Genomic DNA, 15628 nt, shown 5'->3' with positions numbered 1-15628 from the left:
CGATTTCAAGTCTCTTTCGGCGTCAGCATCCAGAGCGGCCGATCAAGGAGGCAAATGTTGAAAAACAAGCAATTAAACACTAAAAATTATTCTCCAGGTGTGTGACACTCTTCCACATCTCGTTTCTCGTCAATTTCTTCACCTTTACGAGTGCTAATCTTTTTTTTCCTATTGACTGATAAGATCGAATTAGTTTCAGTTATTAAAATATGTTTTCTATTCGTAGCGTTTGGAGCTGTAGTGCTCCTTGACGGCCAGGATCCTTCAGCGCCGGGTCTCTCTCTCTCTCTGGTCACTTAGGTGGAATCGCCGACACAACAGAAGAAATCGGGGCATTCACAGCTCGTTCAGGTGTAAACTTTTTTGAGATCTTCCAGTTTTTCTTATAATATTGTCTCCAGATATGCACGAGGGTCGTTACTGCCGTCCCGATCTCCGAATCTTTCTCCCAACATACACAGACGCCGATCGCACGCTATCAAAATATAAAGGGGAGCCCAGGTAAGCCCTGCATCTCTCCTCCCCCAACAGCGGCGTGCCTTTATCGCCTTTGCTCTCTTCTCTCGCGTTTTCTTTTTCCTCTCGTCCCTCTCTTCTTCCTCTGTCCGTGCCCACTGCCCTTTAGACTCTGGTTGCCGTTTTACCCGAGATACAGCTCCTTCCTCTCCTGGGACTTTGCGCTCCGCTTCACTTGCGGATCCGCGATCAGATTGTTACTTTTTTTAAAACACAAAGTAGCGAGGGTCGAGCTCCGCCCACCTGTCAATCTCCCCGTCCGTGCCCCTCTAACCCAATCACAGGGCGCGCCCCGTGGCAAACCCGCCTCCCATAGTCTTTCTCTACCAATCCTGAGCCACGGCGAGGACGCTCTGCCCATTCAAAACTCGTGCCTTAAGAAATGATTCATAAACTCCGCCCATTTTATGAGGGCCAATCACTCACCTAGTGCTGCTTCGTCGTTCCAAGTGGTCCAATCAAATGTCCAAACTAAAGACCCGCTCATTATTTTACTAACCAATCAGTGTAAGGCACTGTAAAAGCTAGGTGACTGTGAAAGTTTCAGTAAGGGACATTACTCACATTTTATGTTGAGTGAAACTGAAGGTAAATGTAAAGTTATAAAGTACCAATACCAACCTCCCTTCCTCCTCGATTGCACGATGTCCTTATTAAACAGGTTTATAGGAACATTATACATTAATTTGCCGCATACTAAATAATTCCAAAGCGTATTGAATGCAGTGGAGGGAAGCATCGTATCTAACACTGTTCACGTTGGCACTCGTACAGGTTTTAAGTCTGTTGTCTGGAAACATTGAAACTCTAAACCGGACATCAGTAGTCTGGTTTTTAAATAGAAGTCTGTGTCTTTTCCCTTCACTAACCTTGCGAGGCAACTGGTTGTTAAAGCTATTATTGGGCCCAATGAACTTTCATCAGCTGCAAAGCAAACCTCAGTATCAAAGCACAAATCCCACCTCTTATGCTGGCATTCTGTGTCGGTTCAGATTTAGCGAGTCTGGGAATCCTAGACCAAAGGTGAACTCGGGGTCCACTACTCTTGCAGTCGCTTTACCCTGTTCAGGTTAAAACGCCCCTAGTGGGGTAGCAGGAGCATTATACTGCTGAAAAGAAACGGGAGGAAGAAAGGCCCTTTAACTCATGCAACAACAACCTGTATTTATAGAGGGCCTTTAACGTAGTAAAACGTCCCAAGGCGCTTCATCATCATCATCAGCAGTCTCTCGGAATCGAGGAAGACTTGCTTCTCAGGTGGCTGTACAGTCCAATACGGGAATTACAGTCTCTGTCACAGGTGGGGCAGACCATGGTTGAAGGAAAGGATGGGTGGGGAGTCTGATTTGCCACTGCTCATTCCGCTGCCTGTGCTTGATTTCTGCACGCTCTCGGCGACAAGACTCGAGGTGCACAGCGTCCTCCCGGATGCTCTTCCTGCATTTTGGGTGGTCTTGGGCCAGGGATTCCCAGGTGCCGGTGGGGATGTTACACTTTTCAAGGAGGCTTTGAGGGTGTCCTTGAAACATTTCCTCTGCCCATCTGGGGCTTGTTTCCCGTGTAGGAGTTCCGATAAGAGCGTTTGCTTTGGGAGTCTCGTGTCAGGCATGCGAACAATGTGGCCTGCCCAGCAGTGCTAGTCGAGTGTGGTCAGTGCTTCGATGCTGGGGATGTTGGCCTGATCGAGAACACTGACGTCTGTGTGTCTATCCTCCCAGTGGACCATGGGGAGGCAGCATTGGTGGCACTTCTTCAGCACTTTGAGATGTCTGCTGTATATGGTCCACATCTCTGAGCCATATTGGATGGTGGGCATCACCACTGCCCTATAGACCATAAGCTTGGTGCCGGATTTGAGGTCCTGGTCTTCAAACACTCTTTTCCTCAGATGACCGAAGGCTGGACCTTGTCATCGATGTCTGCCCTTGTTGATAGTAGGCTCCCTGTCATGTATTCTACATGGCTACTGTTGGTACTATCATAATGTGTGCCACAAGAGGGCACAGCAGTGGGAGACTTGTAGGTTACCTGTACAGGTGTGCCTGGCCTAGTATAAAAGGCAGGCCACCAGGTGTGATCTGCACGCTGGAGTTAACAAATAAAGGACTAAGGTCACTACAGTTCAAGTACAAAACACTGCCCGTGGAGTCATGACTAGAGCATCTAAGGACACAACAATTGGCGACGAGATTACGAACTTTCACGCGAAAATGGCTACCCTTGGTACGTATCACCGATGGTGATAATTGGGATGCCTTTGTGGAGAGGCTAGAACATTTCTTCACAGCAAACGACCTGGAAGGAGACGACCCGGCCACACTGGCTGATAAGCGCAGAGCTATCTTGCTAACCAGTTGTGGGCCCACCGTCTATGGTCTCATCAGGGACTTGCTGGCACCAGTGAAGACAACGACCAAGACGTACAAGGAGCTCGTAACCCTTATCCATGAGCAACTCAAGCCCAAGAAGAGCATCCTCACAGCCAGGCACCAGTTCTATACCCACCGACGGCCCGAAGGCCAGGAAATCGCGAAATACGCCGCAGACCTCAGGAGGTTGGAGGCACCGTGTGAGTTCGGCAACCACCTCAACGAAGTGCTGCGGGTCATTTTTGTCATTGGAATTGGCCATAAGGGTCTTCTTTATCAGCTACTGAAGGTGGATACCACAGTCACACTGCAGAAGGCTATCCCTGTGAGCCAGGCATTCATGACCTCGACCTGCGGCTCTAGGCAGATGACTCACCCTCAGGACTCAAACCCGGCAGGTACTGTGCACAGAGTGGCGCTGTTTAGAGGCTGAACTGTAGAGCACGAGCCCTCTCAGGGAAGAGAGAACAGACCCATGAGTCCCTTAACTCAGAGTCCGAGTAGCACCATGCTGGCGTTGTGGAGGGAGTCACAGGGCTCACCAGTGCCGCTTTAAAGGCTATGTATGCAAAGGCTGCAGCACAAAGGGCCACCTCCAGTGAATGTGTAAGAAAAATATGACTCACTGTGTCGATGAAGAGTCTGTAGATGGCCATGAACCCAGCGCGGATTATGAAATGATAGTCAGAGAGGCAGCCCAGCCCCACGGGGAGGTACATAGCATGTTTATCTGCACCACCGAGTGCTCCCCGCTGAAGATGGAAGTCGAGATAGATGGCGTTCCAGTTTTCATGGAAGTGGACATGTGGGCGAGCCAGTCAGTGATGAATCAAGAAGCCTTTGAGAGGATATGGGGCAATCAAGCTGAATGACCCGAGTTGGTCCCAGTTCAGGCAAAACTGCGCACCTACACTGATGAAATCATCCCAGTCATTGGCAGCATGAATGTAAAAGGTACTCCATGATGGTGTGGTGCACAAGTCACCTCTGTGCATTGTTGCAGGTGATGGACCAACATTGCTCGGCAGAAGGCGGATGGAGAAGATCCATTGGAAGTGGGAAGACTTCACCTCTCCAGCAATCGACGTCCTCTGCACTCAGAGGCAAAGCAAGCCCTCACCTGAGGGTGGACCCGGCACCGGGGAGCAGACCAGCACGGCACCCGAGACACAGACCGCTCAGCACGACTGCGTGGAGATGATCCAGTTGGGACGACCCGAACGCACCTTCGGCTCCAGTGGCAGGACTCCGGAAAAAGAAAATCGGACTCACAGGCAACTTCCCAGCTTCGGTGGCAGTACCCGGGGAGAAGAGGATCACCGCAGTTGACATCGTGGATGGAGGAAAGATGGCGCCCAAACCACGAGGTGAGGCGCTGAAGAAAAAGATGGCCGCGGTCAGACCACGAGGTGCAGCGCTGATGGAGCAACACGTGGCACCAAACGGAGAAGGGGATTGGGATAAAGCAAGCAAGGCTTTCTTAAAGGAGGCCTGTAACCCACGACAATTAAAGGGACAGTTGCACACACTCAAGTAATGTCATAGCAACTGTAAGTCAGAGACAAAATGTTTAACTGATGATCAGAGTTGTGTACATGCAATACGCAAGGAAAAGTCACGCGATCATGTAAAATGTATAATTGATGATCTGAATTGTGTTCATGCAACCAGCGAGGAAAAGTCGCGCGATCGTGATCGGACCCACAGTGTGTCCATCATAAGTAATGAACAGTTGTGCGATGTAGGATTTCAACTGCACGCAGCCAATGCAGCGGGCAGACACCCATCAGGAGCACACAGGTCCAGCGAGATACCCAATGCTGTAGCCTGCGTCCCAGGGAACAGAATTATGCACCATGGAGTGTGGCCACAAGCAGCCAACTCACACGAGCTGCAGTGCAAGTGACCTCAGCAGGGCAACGGCACCGGTATCGATACCCTGCCCCTGATCGGCTCCACCTCTCAGGCACCCGATGGCACTAACTGCCACAAGCCTGAAAGAGCAGACTGTGCTAAGGCGCAGTCCCCAGACCCCATCGCCACCAAGGCCATACCCGTAAACGAAGGGTCACCCATCACGGTTCCCCCAAAGGGGACCGGGACCAGCCTGGATCCTAAACCAAACAACGCCCAGGCCAGCGAGTCAGCAGTTCCCTGTGCACTGCTAGATGACAGCTCCACAGGGAGCAGCAGCGACACAGGGCACAAAGAAAGGACAGGGAGGTCACAGGATCTGTGAACCGGCCCGACGCTAGGAACCACAGCAACAGCCCCAAGAGCAGGCAACTCAAGCCAACCGGGTTCCCATTGCCAGCACTGGGCACTGAGCCGCCACCAGACTGCAGGGACACCATCCAGCAGCTCTGGAACTAGCTTGTCCTTACACACCAGTCACTGCATCGATAAGGCATCTCATCTGTCTAACGTACTTGTCTCACAATGGAATCACAAATGTAATGCAAACCTGTTTTCTTGAACTTGAATGTATATGAATGCAATGAGTCTCTGGCATAATCTATATGTCGGGGGTGGGGGAGGGGGCGGTGTTGGGGGGAGGAGAATGGAGTGGTCAGGGACACACACAAACAGCAACCACCAGCACTCTACTGCACCAACCACTCACCCAAGATTGAAATGACCTGCCAAGGGTCAACCAGATAGAGCCCAGAGAGAGCTAAGCCCAGAGCACAGTCAATGCAGAGGCGATTTGCACTAAAGGCTCAGGGGAGAGTGATGTCATGTATCCTACATGGCTACTGTTGGTACTATTACAAGGTGTGCCACCAGAGGGCACAGCAGTGGGAGACTTGTAGGTTACCTGTACAGATGTGCCTGGCCTAGTATAAAAGGCAGGCCACCAGGTGTGATCCTCACTCTGGAGTTAACAAATAAAGGACTAATTTCAAGTACAACACATTGCCTCGTGGAGTCATTACTAGAGCATCTAAGGACACAACACTCCCAAAGTATGGTAAGTGGTCCACGTTGTTCACGGGGTGTTATCAAATAAAGCTGACACCGAGCCAAAGAATGCGACATCATGACATGTGACCAAACAGCTAGATTTGAAGCAGCATCTTAAAGTACTGCTGTTTAGATCCTCTTTCAGGGACTGTATAATGTTTAAATATAATCTCTTTAATGAGCCATTGTAGTATATTTATTGACTTTAGAGGGCAATTCTACCTTATTGTGTCAGCTGTGGCTCAGTGGATAGCACACTCGTCCCTGAGTCAGAAGGTTGTGGGTTCAAGTCCCACTCCAGGGACTTGAGCACAAAAATCCAGGCTAACACTGCAGTGCAGTGCCACGGGAGTGCTGCACTGTCGGAGGTGCCGTCTTTCGGATGAGACGTTAAACCTAGGCATGTCTGCTCTCTACGGTGGACATAAAAGATCCAATGGCACTATTTTGAAGAAGAGCAAGGGCATTATCCCTGCTATCCTGGCCAATATTTATCCCTCAATCAACATAACAAAAATAGATATCTGCTCATTATCACGTTGCTGTTTGTGGGAACTTGCTGTGCGCAAATTGGCTGCCGTGTTTCCCACATTATTACAATACTACACTCCAAAATTCCTTCATTGGCTGTAAAGTGTTTTGCGACGTCCGGTGGCCGTGTAAGGCGCTGTATAAATGCAAGTCTTTCTTTTCTTTCTTATTTAACCAGAATTTGAAGAATACAGTTGGGTGGAAGAGCTAAGTGACTGATTGCATAGATTGGTAAGGGGAAGGAAGCTAATAGAGAACTGGTGTCACTCTCCCTCCTCACCCCTCCATTTCTCAGACTGCTGCCCTTCCTTATTAAACTTCTGTGTACCAATCTCCTCTCTAAAACAAGAAGACATCATCTATAATGTCTGTATGTGTATTGTAGGGACCCATTAACACTGCCCAGAGGCTGCAAGTTGTGGAAGTCAAATGTTTTTATACGCTGCTTTTCCGCACTCCCTGTGTAACTAGTTATTTTTAAGCCTGCATCTAGTGACACCACTATTCCCGGCCAGAATGGAGAAGATTGGGCAATTCCCCCGTCAATCACCGCAATGCTGAAGTGACTGGGATTGATTTTACCCCCATCATTTGCATTATGTTCTCCATTTTGCTGCAGAAATAATCCTGCTTTTATCGGGAGACTTTGCTGTAGTTTCAGTCAGGAGTTGGGAGACTCTGTAAATTAAACCCACAAGTCCTGCCCCCGCCTCCAACTCATCGGCTGACACAGTGGTGTCAATATTCACTTTGTATTTTTAGACATGTTCTCTCTGGTTCTGTATTTAAGCAAAGCACATAGATTATACATGTAACCGCTCGACAGGATGTAACGGCCCCACAAAATTCTTAAACTGCTTTAACATTGCACAAGACTCATGTGAATGTGGCGGACTTCCATTTTCTCAGTGAGTCTTCTGAGTAGCCTCTGTGAGTCTTTGCATTCCATTTGCAGCCAACTGCAAAAGACTCCAAACGCCCCAGGAACTGGCCATATCAACCCAGGTCTTGCTCAATGTAAAAATAGGTTCAAAGCAAAAGTCGTACAATAGACCTAAAGCTATCATCAATTCTTGAGCTGTTAGCCATGGCTCAGATGGTAGTGCTCTTAACTCTGAGTCAGAGGGTGTGGGTGCAAGTCCCACTTCAGAAACTTGAGCACAACATCTGGGCTGACAACCCCAGTACAGTACTGAGGGAGTATTGCCCTCTCAGGTGGGCATAAAAGATCCCATGGCACTATTTTGAAGAAGAGCAGGGGAGTTTTCCCGGGTGTCCTGGCCAATATTTACCCCTCAATCAACATCACTGAGGGAGTGCTGCACTGTCGGAGGTGCTGTCTTTTTGGATGAGACATTAAACTGAGGCCCCGTCTGCCCTCTCAGGTGGATGTAAAGGAGTATACTGCACGATTTCGAAGAAGGGTGTCCTGACAAATATTTATCAATCACCCAACATCACTAAAATAAATTATCTAGTCATTATCACATTGCTGTTTGTGGGAGCTTGCTTTGCGCATATTGGCTCCTACTTTTCCTACATTGGTTGCAAAGCGCTTGGGACATCCTGAAATACATCAAAAAATTTAAATCTTTCTTATCTCTGTAATTGCCGCTAGCCTTATAATCGTCCGAGATATGTGCTCTCCTCCAATCTGGGCTCATGAGCATCCCTAGTTTTAATCGCTCCACCAGTGGTGGCCGTGCCTTCAGCTGCCACTCTACCTCTCTTTCCTTCTTTAAGACGCTCCTTAAAACTTTGACCAAGATTTTGGTCATCTGCCTTAATTTCTACTTATGTGGCTCGGTATTAAATTTTGATTGATAACACTCCTATGAAGCATCTTGGGACATTTTACTATGTTGCAGAATATATATACATATAAAAATGAATTAGCTGACACATCAAGCTAGAAAACTAGCAGGAGCTGACCAACAGCTTCGAAAAAGCAGACACAGCCACAAAAAAACAAACAGCACAAACAAATAAAAATATGTGAACATGTGAAAGCAGATAGTCACACTGAAAAGACAGTGGGACATGGCTGGTGACTAAACACGACATTCCTTCCCTTTAAGCACACGAAAGCGGGGTACAAAATGTTGAAACCACAAGATAAGGCATTCGACAAAGTACCGCATCATAGGCTTGGCAGCAAAATTGAAGCCCATGGAATAAAAGGGACAGTGGAAGCCTGGATATGAAATTGGTGAAGTGACAGGAAACAGAGAGTAGTGGTGAATGGTTATTTATCGGACTGGAGGAAAGTATACAGTGGTGTTCCCCAAGGGTCGGTACTAGGACCACTGCTTGTCTTGATATATATTAATGACTTGGACGTGGATGTACAGGGCACTGTTTCAAAATTTGGAAGTATAGTGAACAGTGAGGAGGAGCGTGATAGACATAGACAGGCTGGTGAAATGGGCGGACGTGGCAGATGAAATTTAATGCAGAAAAGTGTGAAGTGATGCATTTTGGTAGAAAAAATGAGGAGAGGACATATAAACTAAATTATACAATCCTAAAGGGGGTGCATGAACAGAGAGACCTGAGGGTATGTGCATGAATCATTGAGGGTGGCAGGGCAGGTTGAGAAAGCAGTTAAAAAAGTTTACGGGATCCTGAGCTTCACAAATAGAGGTATAGAGTACAAAAGTGTGGAAATTATGATGAACCTGTATAAAACACTGGTTCGGCCCAACTGGAGTATTGTGTCAAATTCATGGCACTAGACTTTAGGAAGGATGTGAAGGCCTTAGAGAAGGTGCAGAAAAGATTTACGAGAATGATTCCAGGAATGAAGGACTTCAGTTCCGTGGATAGACTGGAGAAGCTGGGGTTGTACTCCTTGGAGCAGAGAAGATTGAGAGGAGATTTGAAAGAGGTGTTCAAAATCATGAGGTGTCTGGACAGAGTAGATAGAGAGAAACTGTTCTCGTTGGCAGAAGGGCCAAAAACTAGAGGTAACTTTTTTAAAAAGGAGGGAGAGAAAACAGAGAATTATAAACCGGTTAGCCTGACATCGATAGTGGGGAAAATGTTGGAATCAATTGTTAAAGACGTAATATCAGCGCATTTGGAAAGCAGTGACAGGATCGGTCCAAGTCAGCATGGATTTATGAAAGGGGAAATCATGCATGACAAATCTTCGAGAATTTTTTGAGGATGTAACTAGTAGAGTGGACAAGGGAGAACCAGTGGATGTGGTGTATTTGGATTTTCAAAAGGCTTTTGACAAGGTCCCACACAAGAGATTGGTGTGCAAAATTAAATCACATGGTATTGGGGGTAATGTATTGACGTGCTAGAGAACTGGTTGGCAGACAGGAAGAAAAGCGTAGGAATAAACGGGTCCTTTTCAGAATGGCAGGCAGTGACTAGTGGGGTACCGCAAGGTTCAGACCCCAGCTATTTACAATATACATTAATGATTTGGACGAAGGAATTGAATGTAATATCTCCAAGTTTGCAGATGACACTAAGTTGGGTGGCAGTGTGAGCTGCGAGAAGGATGCTAAGAGGCTGCAGGGTGACTTGGACAGGTTAGGTGAATGGGCAAATGCATGGCAGATGCAGTATAATGTAGATAAGTGTGAAGTTATCCACTTTGGTGGCAAAAACAGGAAGGCAGAATATTATCTGAATGGAAAAGGGGAGGTGCAACGAGACCTGGGTGTCATGGTACATCAGTCATTGAAAGTTCGCATGTAGGTACAGCAGGCGGTGAAGAAGGCAAATGGCATGTTGGCCTTCATAGAGAAACATAGAAACATAGGAAATAGGTGCAGGAGTAGGCCATCCGGCCCTTTGAGCCTGCACCACCATTCAATAAGATCATGGCTCATCATTACTTCAGTACCCCGTTCCTGCTTTCTCTCCATACCCCTTGATCCCTTTAGCCACAAGGGCCATATCTAACTCCCTCTTGAATATATCCAATGAACTGGCATCAATAACTCTCTGCGGTAGGGAATTTCATAGGTTAACAACTCTCTGAGTGAAGAAGTTCCTCCTTATCTCAGTCCTAAATGGCTTACCCCTTATCCTATGTCCCCTGGTTCTGGACTTCCCCAACATCGGGAACATTCTTCCTGCATCTAACCTGTCCAGTCCCGTCAGAATTTTATATATTTCTATGAGATCCCCTCTCATCCTTCTAAACTCCAGTGAATACAGGCCGAGTCGATCCAGTCTCTCCTCATATGTCAGTCCTGCCATCCCAGGAATCAGTCGGTGAACCTTCGCTGCACTCCCTCAACAGCAAGAACGTCCTTCCTCAGATTAGGCGACCAAAACTGAACACAATATTCCAGGTGGGGCCTCACCAAGGCCCTGTACAACTGCAGTAAGACCTCCCTGCTCCTATACTCAAATTCCCTTGCTATGAGGGCCAACATACCATTTGTCTTCTTCACCGCCTGCTGAACCTGCATGCCAACCTTCAATGACTGATGAATCATGACACCCAGGTCTCGCTGCACCTCCACTTTTCCTAATCTGCCGCCAATCTGATAATATTCTGCCTTCGTGTTTTTGCCCCCAAAGTGGATAACCTCACATTTATCCACATTATACTGCATCCGCCATGTATTTTCCCACTCGCCTACCCTGTCCAAATCATCCTGCAGCCTCTTAGCGCCCTCCTCACAGCTCACACCGCCACCCAGTTTAGTGTCATCTGCAAACTTAGAGATATTACACTCAATTTCATCATCCAAATCATTAATATATATTGTAAAGAGCTGGGGTCCCAGCACCGAGCTCTGCGGCACTCTACTAGTCACTGCCTGCCATTCTGAAAAGGACCCGTTAATCCCGACTCTCTGCTTCCTGCCTGCCAACTAGTTCTCTATCCACGTCAGTACATTACCCCAATACCATGTGCTTTAATTTTGCACACCAATCTCTTGTGTGGGACCTTGTCAAAAGCCTTTTGAAAGTCCAAATACACCACATCCACTGGTTCTCCCATGTCCACTCTACTAGTTACATCCTCAAAAAATTCTCGAAGATTTGTCAAGCATGATTTCCCCTTCATAAATCCATACTGACTGTGGACCAATCCTATCACTGCGTTCCAAATGTGCTGCTATTTCGGCCTTAATGATTGATTCCAACATTTTCCCCACTACTGATGTCAGGCTAACTGGTCTATAATTACCTGTTTTCTCTCTCCCTCCTTTTTTAAAAAGTGGTGTTACATTAGCAACCCTCCAGTCCATAGGAACTGATCCAGAGTCAATAGACTGTTAGAAAATTATCACCAATGCATCCACTATTTCTAGGGCCACTTTCTTAAGTACTCTGGGATGCAGACTATCAGGCCCTGGGGATTTATTGGCTTTCAATTCCGTCAATTTCCCTAACACAATTTCCCGCCTAATAAGGATATCCTTCAGTTCCTCCTTCTCACTAGACCTTCGGACCCCTAGTACATCCGGAAGGTTATTTGTGTCTTCCTTTGTGAAGACAGAACCAAAGTACCTGTTCAATTGATCTGCCATTTCTTTGTTCCCCATTATAAATTCACCCGAATCCAACTGCAAGGGACCTACGTTTGTCTTCACTAATCTTTTTCTCTTCACATATCTAGAGAGGATTTGAGTATAGGAGCAGGGAGGTCTTACTGCACTTGTACAGGTCCTTGGTGAGGCCACACCTTGAATATTGTGCACAGTTTTGGTCTCCTAATCTGAGGAAGGACATTCTTGCTATTGAGGGAGTGCAGCGAAGGTTCACCAGACTGATTTCCGGGATGGCAGGACTGACATATGAAGAAAGACTGGATCGACCAAGCTTATATTCACTGGAATTTAGAAGAATGAGAGGGGATCTCATAGAAACATATAAAATTCTGTTGGGATTGGACAGGTTAGATTCAGGAAGAATGTTCCCAATGTTGGGGAAGTCCAGAACCAGGGGTCACAGTCTAAGGATAAGGGGTAAGCCATTTAGGACCGAGATGAGGAGAAACTTCTTCACTCAGAGAATTGTGAACCTGTGGAATTCTCTACCACAGAAAGTTGTTGAGGCCAGTTCGTTAGATATATTCAAAAGGGAGTTCGATGTGGCCCTTACGGCTAAAGGGATCAAGGGGTATGGAGAGAAAGCAGGAATGGGGTACTGAAGTTGCATGATCAGCCATGATCATATTGAATGGTGGTGAAGTCTCGAAGGGCCGAATGGCCTATTCCTGCACCTATTTTCTATGTTACTATGTGATTGGCAAAAGAACCAAAGGCGACGTAAGAGAAAAAAAAATTTATGCAGCTAGTGGTTAAGATCTGGAATGCACTGCCTGGTGGTGGAGGCAGACTCAATTTTATCCTTCAAAAGGGAGTTGGATAAGTATCTGAAGGAAATTTTTTTACAGGGCTACAGGGAAAGGACGGGGGAGTGGGACTAGCTGAGAGTCGGCACAGGCTCAACAAGCCAAATGGACTTCTTCTGTGCTCTAACCATTCTATGATTCTATTCTATGATTCTTTATATTTTTGAGGGGATCCCAGGCCACTTACTGGCCTGGCAGATCTGATTTTTTTTGGACTTTAATTTGTTTTTTAATTCACTGGATGTGGGCAAGGCTAACATTTATTGCCCATCCCTAACAACTGAGTGGCTTGCTAGGCCATTTCAGAGGGCAGTTTAGAGTCAACCACATTACTGTGGGTCTAGAATCTCATATAGACCAGACAGGGTAAGGACATCAGATTTTTGTTTTTTCTTATCGCTTAATAGTAAACATCACAAGGGATTCAGTTTAGCAACAACTTTAGAATAATCCCTCAAAAAACTGCTTCCTCGTCCACTGAAGTATTTCTAGGGTGTTTTGAGGGAATACTCCCATGGAAAGCTGAACATTCTAGTTAATTTTATACTCCACAATCGATTGTTTTTCATTCAATTTTAATTATTAAAAATCAAAGGCATTTGGATTCTCAACTTCATCCAGTCAAACATTGGGAAGACCAAAGCCATCATCTTCGACCTCGCCATAAAGACTCTATCCCTCTCCCTGGCCCCTGTCTCAGGTTGAACCAGACTGTTTGCAACCTTGGTGTCCTATTTGACCCTGAACTAAACTTCTAACCCCATAGACTCTCGACCAGACTGCCTACATTGCCTGTCTCCGCCCTTGCCTCAGCTCATCTGCTGCTGAAATCCTCATCCATGCCTTTGTTACCTCTAGACTTGACTACTCCAATGCACTCCTGGCTGATCTCACACATTCTTGGCCCTAAGCTCTGGAATTCCCTCCCTATACCTCTCCGCCTCTCTTTTTTCATCTTTAAGACGCTTCTTTAAACCAACCTTTTTGATCAAGCTTTTGGTTACCTGTCCTAATAACTCCTTGTGTGGCTTGGTGTCAAAGTGTATTTTATAACACTGCTTTGAAGTGCCTTGGGATATTTTACTACATTAAAGACTATTTAAATATATGTTGTTGTTGTTATGATCCTAAGCTCTTTCCTTCTATGTGAAAGGTGCTATGTAAATTAAAATTGTTGTTATAACACAAATGTTCCCAGCAACGTGACGTTAACAGATGTATAATAATATATACATAAGACTTGCCCCCCTGTTGATATATTTGCTGCTGGCACAATGTACATTGTATATTTTCGGATTGGTAGCTAATCAGGCTAAGTAATCATCAAATTTTGTAGGTTGACACAAACTTTTGGAGGCCAAACTATTCCCCTTCAGTGCTTCTGCTCTCCGGAGCTATATTCCCCCCCTTCCCCACCCCCCCCCATATTTCCTCCCCTTTGGTCCTTCACTTCCCGAAGATGGTGTTTTATGCAATGGGACGGTAACACGTGTGCTGATGGGGCCTCCGACTTCCTGGCCGAGTGGCCATTCTTCGTGTATGGGTCTCGACATTGAGCGCTGGCAGGCTATTTGACAATGTGGGGCATCACAGCTCAGTTCCATCCCGTCCACACCCAATGCCACACACCTACGTTATCAAGCAGGCTGGGAGGGAGGAGTTATGAGTTAGTACATTACAGCCAATTGAGTAAATTTTGAAGTGTAGTCACTGTTGCAATGTAGGAAATGCGACAACAAATGTGCGCACGGCAAGATCTCATAAACAGCAATATAATAATGACCAGATAATCTGCTTTTAGGTGTTGGTTGAGAAATAAATATTGGCCAAAACACCGAGGAGAACTCTCTTGGTCTTCTTCAAAATTTGGTATCTGTTACATCCACCAGAGGAGGCAGTCGGGACCTCGATTCAACGTCTCATCTGAAAGACGACACCTCTGACAGTGGAGCACTCCCTCACTGAAGTGTCAGCCGAGATATTGTGCTCAACTCCCTGGAGTGGGGCTATGAACTCACAACCATCGGACGTAAGAGTGCTACCAACTGAGCCACATACTTCAATTGCTCCAACAACTTGTAGAACTGCTACAAATTCTTGTAAAAGAAAGTGAGATGTTTCTCACGGTGGAGGGATGATTTAAATTCAGGTTTTGTTTTAAAAAAAAACAATTTTGAGCACCCAGGGAATGCACGCGCTGGCGTAACCGGACAGCGATGGAGGTTGCACTTAGTGTCCAGTGTGCCAGTAACATCAACTGGTGCTAAAGCTGTTCTGTAAGTGTTGGGCCATGACTCAGTGGTAGCGCCCCCAGTTTACTAACATCTGTGAATAAAGCCAATTTTCATTACCTTTCTGACAAAGCAGATGCCTGAGCTTCCCTGAGAGACAGTAACACAGAGAGAAAGAGAGAAAGAAAGAGACACCCAGAGAAAAGCAGGGAGCACAATAAAAGACCAAGAGAGGTTTGTCTTTACTGCACTGCAGCGGTACAGTTAGGAAACGTTCAGCAAATAAATGTCTTTGGTAATATAACAAATCTGTGTTTACTTAGCCCTGAAGAGGTCAGGGTGTTTCTCAAAAGGGTTTCCATGGCTTCAGGAACTATGATTCATCCCCTGAAATAATTCGCTTTCAGAGGGAAACGGATATGAAACAATAAGTGGATACCGGCACAACCTGGCAGCAGAAACAGCGCAAGAAGCCCACACTGTTTGTCTCTGTTAAAAGTAACAGCATGTTAACCCTTTCACCGGACACTGTGGAATCTCAGCACAGTGCTGAGGACCAGGTTAACCCTTTCATGGAACAATCGCATAGATGAGTGCGGATGATTCGGCCCATCTAGCCCATCCTTCCATAAAGACAAGTGATTCGCTCACCATCCCCCTGAAGACCACTCCAGGTATTGGTC

At 46.5% G+C, this 15628-nt stretch overlaps 1 protein-coding gene across 2 annotated transcripts in view; it reads right to left on the bottom strand.

The window, feature by feature from the left end:
- Window positions 1–15628, bottom strand: part of plekhm3 (pleckstrin homology domain containing, family M, member 3) — a 334170-nt gene that overhangs the window by 123637 nt on the left and 194905 nt on the right. The window lies entirely within an intron of this gene.

Source organism: Pristiophorus japonicus, chromosome 3 (genome assembly GCF_044704955.1).
Source record: "Pristiophorus japonicus isolate sPriJap1 chromosome 3, sPriJap1.hap1, whole genome shotgun sequence".
NCBI lineage: Eukaryota > Metazoa > Chordata > Chondrichthyes > Pristiophoridae > Pristiophorus > Pristiophorus japonicus.
The sequence above is the reverse complement of the archived record's forward strand: the minus strand, read 5'-3'. Positions and strand labels throughout refer to the sequence as shown.